This window comes from Podarcis filfolensis (genome assembly GCF_964270895.1).
Source record: "Podarcis filfolensis genome assembly, chromosome: 7".
Taxonomy (NCBI): Eukaryota; Metazoa; Chordata; class Lepidosauria; order Squamata; family Lacertidae; genus Podarcis; species Podarcis filfolensis.
The window spans coordinates 24,875,250-24,894,991 of NC_139603.1; the positions used below are offsets into that span (position 1 = coordinate 24,875,250).

Here is a 19,742-nt window from a genome sequence, read left to right on the forward strand (position 1 = left end):
ATATTGTGGCTCACCGTTCAAAGGGATAAGTCACACTTACAGGTTACAATTATTGGTGTGTTAGTTACTTAGGACTTACTTCCACACTATTCCTAGTAATGCTTATGCAGTTTTTCTCAAATTTTCTTATGATCCACACCAGTTACTCATTAATTGAGAATTTAATCACTGCTGTGGTAATACAATCATACAGTATACCTTAACCACAAGTGGCTGGGAGTTGCCTTTTTTAAAATAAATGTTTGCTATTGTTATGTTTTTAGATATTGTGTAAGCCACACAGAGTGGCTGGGTTTCCCCAGCCAGATGGGTGGGGGTATAAATAATGATGATGATGTTGTTAAAGCAGCTTAGGAGTATCCAAACAGCAATAGCTACTGTACCTTACAATCTAGAGTAAATGGAAAGTATCGGAGCTGCCAAAAAGGCACAAAGGCATGATTTCAGCTACAAAGCTGGCCCTGCTGGAAAGTTACTGAGTGCAATAGCTCTTCATGTCATTCTGCTCGCACTTATCACATTGCTAAACTACTGAAAATTTTGCATAGTGAAAACCTTTTGGTCTAACCAATCTACTCAGATGATTAACATTGTGGGACCACCACTAAACAGTAACTTGAGTAACCTACCATGTGGCTGGCTGTATGAATTGGGCCCAAATCAATGAATAGTTGTTGCATGTCCTAGACAGGGAATAAATGCCTCATTTCATGTTTGAGTGCAAAATTGCTCCCATGCAAATCAATAAGTGAGGTAGTTGTTAATGATGACTTCACTGTCCTGCAGCTTCATGAATAAGTGATCTGGTGCAGCATACTGGTTAAGAGCATGAGCTGTGGCTTGGAATTCCATGGTTTACATTGGTGGTAAAATCACTAGGCGGTTTAAGCCAAGCCCTGATCTTGCAGCTTGAAACACTCGTATGTAATTGTTGTTGTTAACATCTGTCTGTCTCGAGAGACAAGTGTGCCTCCAGGGGTGAAATCAAACCACTGCATTAGCTGCACCGAAGTGATCTCGGTGCAATCCTGGGCAGCGTGTATGGAGGCACTGGGCTAGCCAGACAACAAGACCCCCTCCCCTCTTAGCCTTGCTGATGTAACGCAAAGGAAAGCAGAGCGGTATGTTTGACACCAGCTTGGCTGCAGGAGTTGCCAGAAGGAGGCACCATCCACTCATCGTCAGGACTCCACTTCAGATTTGTGTGAGGTTAATTCCTTAGCTTTTCCTTCTCCCGAAGATATCCCACAAGGCAGCAGAGGTTTAGAATGAGAGTTTTCTTTCTGGATGAGCTCCCTTCCCAGGTTGACAAGCCCCATCTGCCCCTCACTTCCCTCTACAGCACGTGCAGAAATATAGTGGTCAATATGGTGAGGTCAGTATGGGACGTGGGTGGCGCTGTGGGTTAAACCACAGAGCCTAGGGTTTCTGATCAGAAGGTCGGCGGTTCGAATCCCCGCGACGGGGTGAGCTCCTGTTGCTCGGTCCCTGCTGCTGCCAACCCAGCAGTTTGAAAGTGTGTCAAAGTGCAAGTAGATAAATAGGCACCGCTCCGGCGGGGAGGTAAATGGCGTTTCCGTGCGCTGCTCTGGTTCGCCAGAAGCGGCTTAGTCATGCTGGCCACATGACCCAGAAGCTGTACACCGGCTCCCTCAGCCAATAAAGCAAGATGAGCACCGCAACCCCAGAGTCGTCTGCGACTGGACCTAACGGTCAGGAGTCCCTTTACCTTTTTATGGTGAGGATACTAGCCAGCAAACACGTTTGTGGTAAGTTTTGGGGGGGTTATATGCTGAAATCATCCAGACCCTTAGGAAAAGCATTATATAAATTCAAGTGTTCCGCTATCAGCCCAAAGGCAGCTAACCACACTACCCTATTTATTCCTGCTCATGAAGGAATGGGTTTCCAAAACCCAAAACTGACTGTGCAGGCAGTTTGAAACTGCACCAAAATCCCTATTTTTCCTTAGCTAAAATCCATTAACTTGAGCTCTGAGCTCAATGCATAAAAAAAGCCCGGCTGTATAGACAAGTGCTCAGAGCCCTCTCCTTTATCAGTTGTGACGGCAGCTATGGCCTTCACTGTACCAGTAGTAGAACAGAACAGAGAGAAGACACGTCAGAACTTTATCTTATGTGCTGACCACAAAATACGCACAAGACCAATGTCCGGGGGAAACGCCAAAAGCGTGTTCCCGGAGATCATGACCTCTTCCCAGATAAGAGTAGGAAGAGGAAGATCCTTTTATGGTCAGAAGTACAGGAAGGAAGATCCTTTTATGGTTGAGAGTACCAGAGCAGGAACATATGTGATGTCAACCTGCATATACAAGCTGACGTAGCTAGGGAAGGGGAAGAGGATGCCTGGAGGATATATATACTGCATGAAACTTGTCATTTCTTTGGACTTGCTGTGGACTCACCACGCAAGTGCCTTCTGCTATCCGGAGAGCAGAATAAACTCTTTTCTTTGAACCAACTCGGTGTCATTTTGACTTCCTTCCTCCTGTCCCGGAGCAACGCAGACCCAATCGGTGAACTCTAATAAGGCTACACTCAAGTCATCAGTAGATGGGCAATATCAATGGAGTATGCTCTGCTTAGCCTTGTGCGTGCCCAGGGTTGCTCAGTTTATGGTGAAAAATGATCCTGCAGACGTATCAAACAGCTACTGCCATTCAGACTGGATTGGGGGTACAGTCTAACTCTGCAATTGGAGAAGAGACCCCATGCAACTTGGTTTGTCCCTTGCTGTCAGCCATTTAGACACTGGAGGATTGGGCAAGAGGATTATAAAAGAGAAGCTACCTTGAAGTACCTGTAAGTCTGAAAAGGATCAGGAGACTCATCTGGGCTTCGCTTGTGATTTCCACCTGTGACAGGTGTTTCCAGGTAAGCATGCATGGTTGCAGGAGTTCACTCCTTTTCACCTGACCATCTTCTCTGGATAAAGCTATGAGTTTTCCCACTCAAGTTCTCACACTGGACATTTGTAGGTGTATCAGAAGTACCCTGATGTTTTACTGCAAACTTGAGGTCTATAAGAAGAAGGTACTAAGACTCCTGACTGCAGCTTTTGTTATATACTTCCTTATGATGGCAGTGGTTTGCTAAGCTAAATATGCTCTAAGGTGGTCTGTTGCAAGACAGTTTGGCACCTGGAGAAGAGAGCAAAGTCTACAAGCCAAGATTTTACACGCTCTTGATGACATTATCCCAAATGTAAGGTCAGAACTGCTTAACATGAGTGGTGCAGCTGAATGACTTCTGATCTTAAAATCTAGGTGAATGAACGACTGTGTAAAGTCTTCTACAACAGAACTGTGCTAGAGAAGAAATTAAAAAGTAAAAAAAAAAATAGTTTCTTCTGTTAGATTCATAAAATGTTTAGGGGTATGCATCCCCCCCAGAAAAAAGCACTGAATGTATATATGACTGGGCTGCACAAGAGCTAATATGCTTGCTCTGGAAGGAAGCAAACTAAATGTTAGTAGCGCTCAGCTGCACTCCTGCAAGTTCAAACTACTAGTGATTGGAAAAACCTGAAGCTGTAGCTAATGATGTTTCAGGTGCAAGTACAAAGGCTTGACACTGGTTTTAAAATGGTGGGGGAGCACAACTTTGGAACAGAAGGCCAGTAGTGGTTTGTGGTAAGTAAATGCATACACGTGGTGGTTGTTTTTTGAAATATATAGCAGTTCTTTATTGCTGTTTTCTATGTGTACACAAGTGTGCTGGGAACTGTAGGGTCAGGGGGTTTGAATGCAGGGTCTTCCAGAGCGGTAGGGTGGGAATGGAAGTGCGGTGCTCTAATCTCAGTATGGCGGAGGAGAGGCTATGAAAGATCTCTCCCTCCTTTCCTAGTTGTGTCGCTCTACTGTCTTCGTTTTTGCCATGGTGCTATAGATAGCATGGTTTCATTCCTCTAGTGCAGGGCACAGAAATCAAATCGCTCTTGAAGGCCACTTACCTTTCTTAGAATAATGCTACATTCATTAGCTGAAAGAGGGGTTTATATCAGTTTTAGAGGTTTTTTATGCTTCATAAGCAATTATGAATTCTGTAAAGTAAATCTGCTTTAAAATCATTATATGACGTCCCTTTTTCCCCCTCTACCCCAAAGTGTACTCTCTGCATCACTGTAGCTTTCTCAGAGTTGTATGCAGTGTTAGTAGACCCATGGAAATGGATGGAAATTACCTACTTGGCTCCTATTTTTAGGGGTCAGCTGTAAGAAGAACTTAGCCGGACACAACCTTCGGAAAGCAAGGTAGGTACTGAAACACATCCGGTTGTTTAAATGGATGCAGTGTTAATTAACAGTGCATTTTACTTGGAAGCAAAAGCACAGTTAAAAAGGCAGCAGGCTTGAAATATCCTGTGCCAGTGTTCCTTACAGTTCCATTCTTGTTTTGATAGCCAGAATCACTGGCCAGTTCATCCCACTCACTAAGTAACCTGTGTGTGTTTATATGCAAATATATTTGTGTGGACATTAGTAAAAAAACCAAAAATATTTTGACTGTTATAAACATGCAACACCAGATGGCGCCAGAGAGCAAAAGAAAATTCTATGCAATTTTTACATAGCGGTTTTTTTTTCTTTTAACAATTTAATTTCCTATGGTTCTCTCCCCCCCCCCCCCATGTGTAGATTCATCCTGTGTGTGTGTGTGTGTTTGTGTTTGGTTGGCATCCATCTGTCTGGAGAGACAATGGCATGAGCCTCTGGGGGTGAAGTCAAAGAGCTGCATTAGCAGCAGCCATGATGCAGATAACTATTATTTGGGCAGGGACCCAAATAGAACTTAAACTAGAAAGGTCTGTACTACATTTTCACCCTTTCCAGGGTAGCTTGTAATATCCCCCCACCCCCAAAAAAGTTGGCGAGTGGGATTTGTTCCATGGCACACAATTTTACTCCTGTAGGTTGCTACCCCATACCAAACCGCAGGCAAAGCAGCCTTTTGCTACGAATGCAGTTGTGGACTTGAGCATGCAAGCTACCTTCATTTAAGAGAATCCTTCTGTACCAAGAAACGCGTGCATGGGGTGAATCAGTCTTTGGTAGTGGTGCTGCGGATAGGACACAGAAACTGTGGGGGAAAGTTAGCAGAGATAGAGAACTAATTGACTGAAGAAGTGGAGGAAATGACTTGAACAGAGGCGTTCAGATGAGGGGAGAGGTGGATGTAAGGGAAGCACAAAGTTACAGCAGTCCGAGAGAAACGGTACTGCTAGATCTGTGATTTCAGATGGTGCTCCTCTGGTGTTGTGCTGGGCTGAGAGGAAGCTCTCAGCTTTTGTGGCACCTGATTTTCCAAATGTGTTGTTTGCACCTCCTTTCTCATATCTCGAGAACTTGAATCTTGTACTTTACCTCGTTTAGAAGCCACACTGAAGCCCAATTGTTATTCTTTCAATAGAAAATAAAGTCGGAGGGGCTGAGTTCGATCCTGAGGCGGAGAGATGATTTTTCCTTTGGCGAGGGGAGCTCTGGCCTTCGCGGCTCGTGGCGTGCAGCGTACTGCGGCAAGACAAGTTCACAGCAAACATGGGCTTGATTTTCATGACAAATATGGCAACTTGATTTTGCTTGGTGGGGCTCTGTTTTGTGTCTCCATTTGGAGCTATGTTGTGACACAAACAGGGATAGAATGGAATTTGTCTCCTGTTGGTCGAATTACCCCAAAAGAATGGAGAAAGGAGTAGAGATGCTGGGTTAAATCCTCCGCTGAAAAGTTGGGAGCAGCCATGGGTTCGCTGGAGCTTTTATTGGAATATACTAATACTATGCCTGTAGAGGGCACAATTATTTGTGATTTAATAAATGCATTTAAACATTAAAAAGAAAGAACGAAAGAAAGAAAAGAAAAGAAAGTCCTCTTTATTGTCCATTCTTCAATCTAGCTTTCCCTTTGAACTCACACTGTTTTGATTCCATTGTCTCAAAGAAAACATACTGCAATATTAGCTGTGCATTTTCCTTTATTTTGCTTGTCTTGCTTCTCTTTGATAGCTGGTTATCTCTTAGCACGCTGAGTGTGTTGCTGCTCTGAAGGCAAGGAAAGCCCCTTGATTTCTGCAAAATTAATTCTGCTCAGAAATGTGCTTCTTTTATGCTCCACACAAACCTGGTGGTGTTTGTTTGAACATTTGCATATTGCCCAGAAATTGTTTCATCTCTGCCGAAATGTTATTTTTACAGCTGGGCTGCGCCTTTGATATCAGGATTTGGTTGGGAGTTCAGAGGGACAAAGGGATGGGGGAGAGATCAGCAGCTGCATGATAGCCGGCAACTCTTTTTGTGTCTCCTAACAGAGCAGGAGAAGGTGTGAGATCTTAGCAAAGCTCCCCCAGCAAAAGGGTGCAACAAGGTGCTTGGTACTAAGAATAAAAAAAGAAGGAATTTATAGAAAATGCAAGGCACAACTCGACAGATGCCAGCAACAACAAACGACTGCTTCCTGTGGATGAACTTCCCCCGGCCACCCCAATCCCTGCCAAGATCATGCACAGGATTCCAGGGATCTTGGCCCTTAACCAGGGTCTGTGCTGCTTTGGAGAATTTAAGATGTGGCGGAGGCAGGGGCGTATGAAGTGGGAGGTGGAGGGGGCGGGATGCCCTGGGTGCCACTCTGGGGTGTGTGTGACAAGATGGCCCCTGCCTCCCCCCAGCTGTAGAGCGGCCGAGGGCGCGCACAGTCTGTATGGGCACCGCTTGCGCGGCAGCCTGTATGGTCGCTGTGCAAGAGCGGCAGCCCGTACGGAGTGCGCATGCGCGGCAGCCCGTGTGGTCGCCGTGCAAGAGCGGCAGCTCGTACGGGGTGCACATGCGCGGCAGCCTGTGTGGTCGCCATGCAAGAGCGGCAGCCCGTATGGAGTGCGCATGCGCGGCAGCCCGTGTGGTCGCCGTGCAAGAGCAGCAGCTCGTACGGGGTGCACATGCGCGGCAGCCTGTGTGGTCGCCATGCAAGAGCGGCAGCCCGTACGGAGTGCGCATGCGCGGCAGCCCGTGTGGTCGCCGTGCAAGAGCGGCAGCTCGTACGGGGTGCGCATGCGCGGCAGCCTATACGGTTGCTGAGCGTGCTCACTCCATACGGGATGCTGCACATGCGCAATCCATACAGGATGCCACACATGCGCACTCTGTACAGGCTGCCCCGCCGCAGGTGCTGGAGAGGGTTCCTCCGCCACTGGGCGGAGGCCGTCATAGCTTTAAGAAGGACGATTTATTCACATATTTCCACCTGAGTTTAGATGGAGGGGGTCCAGATCTTACAGCATAGTTATCTCAAGAGGGGCTTGTTCCCCACCAAGGCATCTCTCCTAGCCTGCCTTTAGCCAGCCTGCCAATCTGGACCTCTGTCTTTTCCTTCCCAGCACAGCTTGCTTAAGACATTCTTTTCTGTCACTTCTTCTCACAAACCCCGTCATCACCTTGGCAACCTCTGTCTGCCCAGGCCCAAGATTCCTCTTAGATCAGGTATCGCCCCTCCAGATGTTTTGGGACTACAACTCCCATCATCCCTAGCTAACAGGACCAGTGGTCAGGGGTGATGGGAGTTGTAGTCCGGAAACATCAGGAGGGCCGAGTTTGCCTATGCCTGTCTTAGACAGACCATCAACACCTTTGATCATGTTAACGCCTCTATCCCAGGTGAGGTGCTGGCTTGGAAAGGGAGCTTAGCCCATATTTTTCCACTGGCTTGCAATCTTCCCTTCAATACGCCAAATAATCAAAATTCTACCATTTATTAATTTGCAGGGTTTAGGAGCATCTCCCCACAAAACCTATAACAATACATATTTCTGGCCAACCACATAGAGTCTTTCCCACAATTTGTTTACATGTAGTGAGAGACACTTTTGTCATAGACATCTTGCAAATGGGGGGAAAATGAGGGAATTAATGTACCTTATTAGCGCTATTAAGTATAAGTCAAAACAGAAAAATTGAAGAAGAGGAGGAGTTTGGATTTGATATCCCGCTTTATCACTACCTGAAGGAGTCTCAAAGCGGCTAACATTCTCCTTTCCCTTCCTCCCCCACAACAAACACTCTGTGAGGTGAGTGGGGCTGAGAGACTTCAGAGAAGTGTGACTAGCCCAAGGTCACCCAGCAGCTGCATGTGGAGGAGCGGGGAAGCGAACCTGGTTCCCCAGATTACGAGTCTACTGCTCTTAACCACTGCACCACACTGGCTCCTGTGTTTTAGCTTGGGAGTCAGAGGTGGGTCTCTGGGTTGGACCACTGGTTCAGTGCATGAAAGTGAGCCTGTTATTTGCTGACACAACCATTCCAGGGAAACTACTTTCAGATTGCTCCTTGGATACTGTAGTTTTGCAAAAGCACTACCGGACTGTTCTGCAGTTCCTCCTGTGCCAAATCTGTCCCCTTGTGTGTTTCCAGAAAAGGGCATGGAGTTTTATAGGTGCGCTTTTATGGCAAATAATTCTTCAGCTGTGCATTGCAGTGGCAATTATACTGCAATGCTGCTTTGTCTATTCACCAGAGAGCGATTAAAAGTAAAGGTCTTACATATTAAGCCTCAAGCAAGAGGACATCATTAGTTCACCCTTTCCAATGACAATCCCGATGACATGGGTGCCAAATAATTGCATTCCCTGGTCTCTTTGTTACTCTCCCATTATTTTTCAGACAGAACTGGTTTGTGGTGGGGCTTTTGTTGTTGTTACTGAATCTTAAAGTGTGACTGTAGCCCCAGCCTTGCCTGGGTCTTCTCTGCAGCCTTTCAGGGTGCACAGAAGTTTAACAAGTAGCTCCCTCCTTGCCCCCTTTCTCTTAAAGGAACTAATGCTCCTGTATTTTGCAACTGCAAGACAAAAGGGAAATAAAGAGCAATTATCTGGCTGCAAGGAGTAAACCAGTAATTAACTCCTATCTCCAATTTCCCAAGCGAACTAAGTCAGTTTGGGGAGTCTGTGACCATACTAAATGAACAGGAAGGAATTAATTGCAAGTGCAAAAGCAGCTTGAAAAGAGGGTGAGGCAGAAAGCTACTAATTAAAGGGGATGACAGGAAGAACAGGACCTTGACTGTTAACAGGACTTATCTCTGAATAAACATATAGTAGCACCTTTTCCATGGAGCCAGGTAGCACCAACTCTTGTTGGGAATAGAGTGCTATATTAGATAGCATGTCATCGTTCAGAACTACAGTTATCTCCCGCTTGGACTACTGCAATGCGCTCTGTGTGGGGCTACCTTTGAAGGTGACCCGGAAACTACAACTAATCCAGAATGCGGCAGCTATACCGGTGACTGGGAGTGTTTGCCGAGACCATATAACACCGGTCTTGAAAGAGCTACATTGGCTCCCAGTACGTTTCCGAGCACAATTCAAAGTGTTGGTGCTGACCTTTAAAGCCCTAAATGGCCACGGTCCAGTATACCTGAAGGAGCGTCTCCACCTCCATCGTTCTGCCCAGACACTGAGGTCCAGTGCCGAGGGCCTTCTGGTGGTTCCCTTGCTGCAAGAAGCCAAATTACAGGGAACCAGGCAGTTGGCCTTCTCGGTAGTGGCACCCACTCTGTGGAACGTCCTCCCACCAGATGTCAAAGAGATAAACAACTACCACGGGTGGCGCTGTGGGTTAAACCTCTGAGCCTAGGACTTGCCGATCAGAAGATCGGCGGTTCGAATCCCGGCGACGGGGTGAGCGTCCGTTGTTCAGTCCCTGCTTCTGCCAACCTCACAGTTTGAAAGCATGTCAAAGTGCAAGTAGATAAATAGGTACTGCTCCGGTGGGAAGGTAAACGGCGTTTCCGTGCGCTGCTCTGGTTCGCCAGAAGCGGCTTAGTCATGCCGGCCACATGACCTGGAAGCTGTACGCCGGCTCCCTTGGCCAATAAAGCAAGATGAGCGCCGCAACCCCAGAGTCGGCCACGACTGGACCTAATGGTCAGGGGTCCCTTTACCTTTACCTTTAACATTTAGAAGACATCTGAAGGCAGCCCTGTTCAGGGATGTTTTTAATGTGTGACAGTTAAATGTATTTTTCATCTTCGTTGGAAGCCGCGCAGAGTGGCTGGGAAAACCAAGCCAGATGGGCAGGGTACAAATAATTTATTATTATTATTATTATTATTATTATTATTATTATTATAATATTTATTTATTTATTTATTTATTTATTTATTTATTTATTTATTTTATTACAGTTTTAATTCTGGTTCAAACTGACTGCAGAAAAGCAGTGCCTCAGCAACACTTAAAGGGCTCATTGGGTCAACCAGTTGCAGAAATGTGGTGAGATTGTCAGTCCAGCAAAGTGGTAAGATTCTCTCCACCATTTGGCAAGGCAATACCGGTGACTGGCTGATGACATGGTTATAGGAGCATCGTGGTCCACTACCACTTAACAAATGGATGCTCTGCCTTTTCAAAGGGGAGTTAGATAGCCGATTGATGAACATATGCTGCAGCGGAACGAAATTCTGCAATTTGTAACACGATCGCAGCTACGCAGCAAAACAAGCGGCTCTCATCTTAAATAGCCTAAGAAATCAATAAACGCAATAATATGATATAATTATGGCTGCTGTCTGCGGGCCACTTGAAACAGATGTTGCTAAAAGATGATGTATAGATTTCTCTTGTTCACCTCTGAGCACTTTAAAACCTAATGAGACCACTTAGAATGTAAATGAATCGATTTCTCTTCCTGCTAAGAGGCACCAGTGTGTTTCTCGTGGAGTGAAGACCGAAATAATAAAATGTTAGAGGGCAGAATGTGCTCATCACCCACAATCTGATTCCAGCCTTTTCACTTACACTTGACGATAAATGTATGTATAAAATTGCTTCAGATATCAGCTTTAGCTCTTCCCCAACAAGTCTGAGAGATTGTCTTCTGCCTTTGGCTTTTATTTTTAAATATTTTGAAATCAATAACACACACACACACACACACACACACACACACACGGGGGGGGGGTTCCTATGAATTATAGGCTGGGCTTTGGAAGCCAAGAGTTAGTTTTTACTAGCCAGCTTGTGAAGCCCAATCCCACCACAACACAGCAACAATACTGTAGGAATTTATCAGCACAAATATTGCCTGAGGAAGTCATTTAATTTGTATTATACATAGTCAGCTAGGTGGAGTGGTTAGAGTGTTGGACTGGGACCTGGGAGCAGTTGCTGGAAGAAATATCAACAGCCTCAGATATGCAGATGACACAACCTTGATGGCAGAAAGTGAGGAGGAATTAAAGAACCTTTTATTGTGGGTGAAAGAGGAGAGCGCAAAATATGGTCTGAAGCTCAACATCAAAAAAACGAAGATCCTGGCCACTGGGCCCATCACCTCCTGGCAAATAGAAGGGGAAGAAATGGAGGCAGTGAGAGATTATACTTTTTTGGGCTCCATGATCACTGCAGATGGTGACAGCAGTCACAAAATTAAAAGACGCCTGCTTCTTGGGAGAAAAGCAATGACAAACCTAGACAGCATCTTAAAAAGCAGAGACATCACCTTGCCAACAAAGGTCCGTATAGTTAAAGCTATGGTTTTCCCAGTAGTGATGTATGGAAGTGAAAGCTGGACTATAAAGAAGGCTGATCGCCGAAGAATTGATGCTTTTGAATTATGGTGTTGGAGGAGACTCTTGAGAGTCCCATGAACTTCAAGAAGAACAAACCTCTCCATTCTTAAGGAAATCAGCCCTGAGTGCTCACTGGAAGGACAGATCGTGAAGCTGAGGCTCCAATACTTTGGCTACCTCATGAGAAGAGAAGACTCCCTGGAAAAGACCCTGATGCTGGGAAAGATGGAGGGCACAAGGAGAAGGGGACAACAGAGGATGAGATGGTTGGACAGTGTTCTCGAAGCTACCAACATGAGTTTGACCAAACTGCGGGAGGCAGTGGAAGACAGGAGTGCCTGGCGTGCTCTGGTCCATGGGGTCACGAAGAGTCGGACACGACTAAACAACTAAGCAACAACAACAATGCACTAGACCTTTAAAGCATATCAAAGCTCATTCTTTCCCTCAAAGGATTCTGGGAACTGGAGTTTGTTCAACGTTGCTGGGAATTGTAAGTCTGTGATGGGTCAACTACAGTTCCCATAATTCTTTGAGGGAAAGAATGTGTTTTAAATGTGCCCAGCCACAGTTCAGGGAGCAGGACTGAGAGACGCAACTCTGCTTTCCTTGCCAAGCAGCTGATAGGTAGGGTCTCATCTTCTTTAAATTTGGCAACGTACACAGGCTCTCAACCTGCTCTACTGGATCAAAGAAACAATTGTCTTCCACGGACGTCAGTTTGGGCTTAGCCTTTGTTCTGTTCCCCGTGTTAATACGAACACGGCAAGCGTAATACTATGTCACATTTGAAGAGCTTTGTCGATCTAAATGTCATGGCTTCTGACGTGTAGAAGTAGTGCAATTATAAGAACGCTGTTTAAAAGCTGCCAGCAGCCTCATGTACAAAAAAGGAAAGAAGCCCAGTTTTGCTAGAAGTCTGACTTTTTCTTCCAGGTATCAATCAGAGTGACTCATCCGTCAGTTTGAGGCTTGGGAATTCTAATGATTTGACTTTTTTTTAATGCCGGAACTCCCATTTTTGTACTAAAATGTTCTACATCATCATAATAAATCGTGAACATTTAAAGAGGCTTGTAAAATGTGTGAAAGCAGTTTTGAGAGACCTCCCTGGCTACCCCTCTGGAAATTAATACAATGGAAGGCACTAAATTTAGCTGTGTGGAATGGAAACCAGCCAACCTCATGAAAAAGCTCATCCAGATATGGACACCATTTTTCTAACCAAATTCAAACAGCAGGATATGGTTTCTTACCTTTAAACTTACTAGACTTGGACTGCACAGCCCTTCACATACAGGACTCAAGTCCTCTGTGTCTGAAAACAGAGATGTGCTCAGATCAGAGAGACTTATCTACATAATAAACATTATTTGTGTCCATCTTCTACATGAGGGGGTCTGTTACGGTTTTCTGTGAGTTTATTTTTTAAAAAATGTGTACCTTGACTTTTCTGTGATCGGAGGGCCAAATTGGACATTCTGCACAAATGCATTTAGTACAGTGGTACCTCGGGTTAAGAACTTTATTCGTTCTGGAGGTCCGTTCTTAACCTGAAACTGTTCTTAACCTGAGGTACTTTAGATAATGGGGCCTCCCGCTGCTGCCGCGCGATTTCTGTTCTCATCCTGAAGCAAAGTTCTTAACCCAAGGTACTATTTCTGGGTTAGTGGAGTCTGTAACCTGAAGCGTCTGTAACCCGAGGTACCACTGTATTCCCCAGCCATCCTTGTAAAATGGGGAAATGTTATTCTGAAGGGGCTACTCCAGGAGTTGTCAGCCTGGTCCCTACCTCCCACTAGTGGGCATTTCAGGATTCTCAGTGGGCGGTAGGGGGTTCTATGCCTCAAGCTGAATCCTCCTTCCATCGAGCACTGGTTGGCGGTAAGGAAATTTTACCATCAAGAAAGATGCATTAGTGGGCAGTAGGTATATAAAGTTTGACTACCCCTGGGTTACTGAGTACCTAGAAGTGGCAATGGGGGCGGTGCTTAGGCTGCCTCTGGATTTGTCAGTATTTTGGGAGAGGGATTCAATAACTTTAAAGGTAAAGGACCCCTGACAGTTAAGTCCAGTCGCGAACAACCCTGGGGTTGCGGCGTTCATCTCGCTTTACAGGCCAAGAGAGCCAGTGTTTGTCTGCAGACAGTTTTTCTGCATCATGTGGCCAGCATGACTAAGCCACTTCTGGCGAACCAGAGCAGCGCACGGAAATGCCATTTACCTTCCTGCCGGAGCGGTACCTATTTATCTACTTGCACTGCGTGCTTTCGGACTGCTAGGTTGGCAGGAGCAGGGACTGAGCAACAGGAGCTCACCCCGTCGTGGGGATTCGAACTACCGACCTCCCGATTGGCAAGCCCAAGGCTCAGTGGTTTACACCACAGCGCCACCTGCATCCCCTCAATAACTTTAGGTTTGTGCAATTAAGTGGACTGAAGGACACTGTCACCGCAGTGCAACAGATCCACGTAAAAGGGATTTGTTTTTTTATTTTTTTGCAGTATGGAAAATGTCAGACTAAATGCATTGAAAAGTGTGAGATGATGAGTGTTGAATGGGAAGACATGTAAACACCAAGCAAATCGGAATGAATAGCATTTGTCATACAACCTCCCCATAAATCAGAACAAATGCTCAGCCGAGAGTTTCATGTAAGCAAATCAGGACGAATGCTCACTAAACAGGTTGTTTGGAGGAGCTTAACCCTAACGCTCTATCTTTTCCCAATTTCCAATTTCCTCATTTAAAACCTTCTCCGTGGCTCCCTGCCATGCCCTGGTGATATTTTCCCCCCGAATGAGTGTTGAATTTGAAAACTCTGCAAGAGGGAAATACTTAGGGATGGGTGATTTAAAGCCAGAAAATGGTAGCTGGGCAAAAGAGTGAAGTATCTTTTAATTTTCCCTTGTCCAACGCCAGGGCCAGATTTAGGTTTGCTGAGGGCCTAAGCTACTGAAGGTAATGGGGCCCTTTATATGTCCAGCTGTCCTTTGTCAACAGCAAATTGTCACTGTTTTTTGTGTTGAATACATGCTATATGGTAATTTATGGACCTAATAGGTATCTAAAGCCATTTGCATATAACAAAACACAGCAGTACCTCGGGTTAAGAACTTAATTCGTTCCGGAGGTCCATTCTTAACCTGAAACTGTTCTTAACCTGAGGTACCACTTTAGCTAATGGGGCCTCCCGCTGCCGCCGTAGCACGATTTCTGTTCTCATCCTGAAGCAAAGTTCTTAACCTGAGGTACTTTTTCTGGGTTAGCAGAGTCTGTAACCTGAAGCATCTGTAACCTGAAGTGTCTGTAACCCAAGGTACCACAGTATGTATTTTATCAAAGTAATTGATATAGAAATGAGCAAACCAGTGATATTTGAGGGAGCAGGCTAGCAGGTGGGGCCCATTACTTACATCATAGGATCCTACACAACACAAAACACTGTTGCTGTATGTAGGTTTTGTTTTATTTGTTTTTTATCTTATATTTTGAAAAATGTACATCCAGTGGGTTTTTCCTTTCAATTTTTTGGGGGGCCCTTGGGGGCCCTAAGCTATAGCTTGTTTAGCTTATACGTAAATCCGGCACTGGTCCAGCGCCATTTGCCACTCCAGAAAACGTTAGGAAGAAGGAAAGTCTGTAAGGACGGTGTTGCACGCATCTCTGTGTAGTGTCTAGTTTGGACCTTCAGGTGGCAGCAAATGCTCCTTCCCACCATTTTTCCGATTGCCCCATGGCAGCATTTTTCCCTGTTAAAAGAAGGGCTGATAAGATGTCCTGCTTCTCAGGGTAATAATGTCCAGCTTAGTCCTGAAGCCGAATGTTCACATGCAAAATAAAATAAGTGGGTAAAAGCTTGAAGTGACACTTCAGATGTAGAATCACATTTTAAAAGAGAAAATGCTCCCTCGTGTTAAAAATAATCCCACAGTTTGGGTGGGAGGGAAACTCCAGCAACCGAGAACAGCAGTGACCGGGGCATTCGAATAATAGAATGATAAGAGTTGGAAAGGACTCTGAGGATCATCTAAGTCCATCCCCCTGCAGGAATATGCAGCTGTCCCGTACGGGGATCAAACCTGCAACCTTGGCGTTATCAGCACCACACTCTAACCAACTTAGCTAGAGAGCCAGCGTGGTGTAGTGGTTAAGAGCGGTGGACTCGTAATCTGGTGAACCGGGTTCGATTCCCCGCTCCTCCACATGTTGATGGGCTAGTCACACTTCTCTGAAGTCTCTCAGCCTCACTCACCTCAGTGTTTGTTGTGGGGAAGGAAGGGAAAGGAGAATGTTAGCCGCTTTGAGACTCCTTGAGGGGAGTGAAAGGCAGGATATCAAGTCCAAACTCCTCTTCTTCTTCTATACCCATGCACATTCTTCCATGTGTCCTTACTTCCAGGGAAGTATTTTCTTAGCTAGGAGGAAGTACCCAGCGCTGCCCAGCAATCTGGAGAAACCAAAAAATATTACAATATTTCAATGGATAGTGTAATTTTTGTGACTTTGAGGGTTGTGCACACACAAACACATACCTGCCCAGGGCTCCAACCTGACTTGGTCCTGAATCAATTGGGCAGGGAAGGGGGCCACAAAGTCATGCCTAAGTCAGATTTTGGTGCACTATCTTGGTTCAAAATGGTGCCTGGCATGCAAATGCCAATGAAGATCATCCCCACTCTGTAGAAACCCTTGTGCTGAGTTTGGTGGTCATATCTTGAGCAGCGGACCAACTGATTCCAAAAACAGGTGAAGGCACACTAAAGTAATGTTTTGGTCTGCTCTCTTGGTTCAAAATGGCACCCGGGGTCCAAATATTGACAATATCCACCACACCACCTTTATGTGGCAACCTTTGTGCCAAGTTTGGAGAAGTTATGTCAAGTAGGGCTGCCATACATCTGGAATTTCCTGGACATAGGTGGGTTTCAGCCATTGGAAACAGTGTCCGGGCAGAAATCACTGAAATATTTGGGAAAATTCAGACATATGGCAACCCATGTCGGAAGTGTAGATTTTGGCGAATCTCCTTAAAAATAGCTCAAAAACTTCATTTTGTTTTGAGATTTTGCAAAAAAAAAGTCTGAACAACTTTGGCCAAGTTTTGTGTCCAGATTTTCCCTTTTTGAAAAATGGCAACCCTATCTCAAGAGGTGGCCAAACCCACAGTGAACAGGCAGACAGACATATAGACAGAAGATGTGGCTGAGTATTTGGGACTGTAGTCGGATATCCCCCTACCTGCAGTTTGATGTGCTACATTCCATTTTCCCACCCCCAACACCACACCACTTCCTAATGGAGCCTGCATGGATCCAGCCTGAATTCCTACCACTATGTGTGATAGCTTTTAATGAAAAATAAGAAGTCCCGAGGTAAGCACAATTAGCAATATTTCCTCTTGGCCATCTTCTCTGTTCTGGTGATTGGTCTCCATGGGAGTTAAAATGACTGGCTGAGGATCAGATCAGATCAGTCCCCTTTGCCCAACCTTCTGGCTAGAGGGGAGGGAAATCCAGATGTGTGTGTGAACACACACTCACATACTAAAGGCAGACTTTGAAGACACGGAGGTCATATTTGTGCCATACTTTAAGAGAGTACATCATTGACTCAGAAAATCCTCTTGGTTGCCTTGGCAGCCTCCTGTCAAATCCAATTTTTCTGCTCAATATCGTCCCTCCCTAGGCTTTTCTCCTCCCCAATTATAAACTTTCAGTGTCAGACCCTCCAACATTTCTCGGGTGAAAATAGGGATGTCCTTTTCCATCAGCATAATAATGTTTAGGTAGATAGCCGTGTTGGTCCTTCACAGTCGAAATAAATTAAAAAATTGTCCAGTAGCACCTTAGAGACCAACTAAGTTTGTTCTGGGTATAAGCTTTCGTGTGCATGCACGCTTCTTCAGATACACAATAATGTTATTGCAGTGGATGCTTGGGTTGTGAACGTGATCCATGCGGAAAGCACGTTCGCAACCTGCAGCGTCCGCAACCTGCGCACATGCGGGTCGCAATTCGGTGCATGCGCAAAGCGTGATTTAGCGCTTCTGCGCATGCGCCAAAGCCTGAAAGTAACCCGTTCCAGTACTTACGGGTTCGGCGCGGTACACACCCCAAAGTGTCTGTAGCCCGAGGTATGACTGTATTTATACCTCACCCATCTGACTGGGTTGCCCCAGCCACTCTGGGCAGCTTCCAACATATATAAAAACAGAACAAAACATTAAACATTTTTTAAAAAACCACCTTCCCTATACAGGGCTGCCTTCATATGTCTTCTACAGATTGTATCGTTACTTTTCTCCTTGGCTCAGGGGTCGGATAACTCCCTATCCTCCAACATTTCTCCGATGAAAAAAGGGACATTCTGGGATCAAATCAGAAACCAGGACTGTCCCTGGAAAATAGGGACACTTGGAGGGTCTGCAGTGTGTGTGTCTGTGTGGAGTTTGGTGTACATTGAGAAAAGATGTTGGGACTTTGTTACAAGCATTTTTTGTGTAATGTGGCGTTGAAACAGATGGGTCCCTTGCCTTTTTTTGCCATATACATCCTCCACCCCCCTTTTTTTTGCTACATCATGGGGAAAGGGACCTTTAGAACCCACGTCAGTCAATTGGATAGAGACCTTATCTGGTTAAAAAACAATCCGACTAATTTGAAAAGCGAAAAGAACAAAGTTTACACAGGAACAGCCCAGCCATAAAGATGCAACAAGCTTGATAACCTAAGTCGTTGGGATAAAGGGCTTAGTGTTAAATACTGTGTGAGGTCATGCTAAATACATGTTTGCCATTTCGGTGGGTTGTTTATTAACCCTCAGAGGAAAGCCTGTGTCAAATTAACACATTAAGTAGTCTCATAAGTTGCCTAGTTTGGTCTCTTTACTCCTTTCCTTTTTTTCTTTTTTTTTTAGACCACTAACTCAGGACTCTACTTGGTGTTCTTGGAAAGAGGAGGCGTTACCCGGAAAAAAAATCCACAAGATGATTTGAGCAGGCCTTTCCCCTCCTCCCCCCTTTGTTGAGTTCAGGGCGAAGGTCTTAGCTGCGAGAGTTTTCTCCAGCAAATCTCAGGGCTACTTTGCTCATCAAGTGTCAATTGTGTTGCTGCAATCTATTTTCCCTGGGTTTTTCTGATATCAACACATAGGTCTTGGTCAAGGGGATGTGTGTGTGTGTGCGCGCACTCACGCACCTCTCCATCCATATCTGAGGACCGATTTTGCGAGTTCAAGTTCCCAATCCGCATTGCCATGAAGATAAGGAGTAGCAGCCACACGCAGGGTACATGTTGATGTCTGCTTTCCTTTGCTGAATTGGGGCTATAAAAATTGCACTCCTGAAAGGACACACAGGCGTCCTTGAGAGCTGCTGAATGTTTTTGTATGCACACTGCAGCACAGGGAGGATGTCTTGGAGACACTGGCGGAGGAACGGGTGTGCGGAGGGAGTGGACCGCCACTGGCACCACTATTGTGGTAGGGTGCCATCGCAACCGCTCCCCCCAGACATGCCCCACGCACCCCTGGCACCACACCCCCACAGGCAGCACACCACGCCAGTGGCATAGCGTGGGTTGTCAGCACCCGGGGCAAGGCAAGTAATTTGCGCCCCCTAACCCATGGATTTGTGCCCCCCTAACCCTAACCCCCAGATGTTGCGCCCGGTGCGGCCGGCCCCCCCTGCACCCCCCACGCTACGCCACTGCACCACGCCCTTGCAGGTGACATAGCACGCCCCCGAGATGCGCACCACATCCCCCCGGACAGTGTGTCATGGCCCCGGGGGCGCCAGCTATGCCCCCACCTGATCTCCACCCTCTGTAGCGGAGCATGCAGCTTCGCCACTGCTTGGAGAATGAGATGCTTGTTGTTCACCTTCTTCTTCTTTGGCGATCACTCGTTGCCGAGTAAGATTGTCTTCCATAAGCACAGTTTTAACAATGAGTCTGTAAGTGACTGTGGAGGCCAATTCTGGATCCACACATCCTGCCACAGTGGGGACATTGGTTTCTGGACGGGAGTTGATCACGGTGTGGATTTGTCAAGCGTGCCTTTCTCTTAGCACATTTCTCCCTTGTGTCTTGAGTTTGAGTGTCTTCAAAGCCCATGACACCTTTGGTAAAGGCTGTTCCTCAATTGGAGCACTCGCAGGCCAGTGTTT

At 45.9% G+C, this 19,742-nt stretch overlaps 1 long non-coding RNA gene across 1 annotated transcript; it reads left to right on the top strand.

The window, feature by feature from the left end:
• Positions 1–2,156: 2,156 nt before the first annotated feature.
• LOC310767189 lies at positions 2,157–5,768 on the top strand. The gene is made up of 3 exons (XR_014550689.1): positions 2,157–2,894; positions 4,224–4,272; positions 5,429–5,768. It is a non-coding gene; the product is annotated as an uncharacterized lncRNA (long non-coding RNA).
• Positions 5,769–19,742: the final 13,974 nt, after the last annotated feature.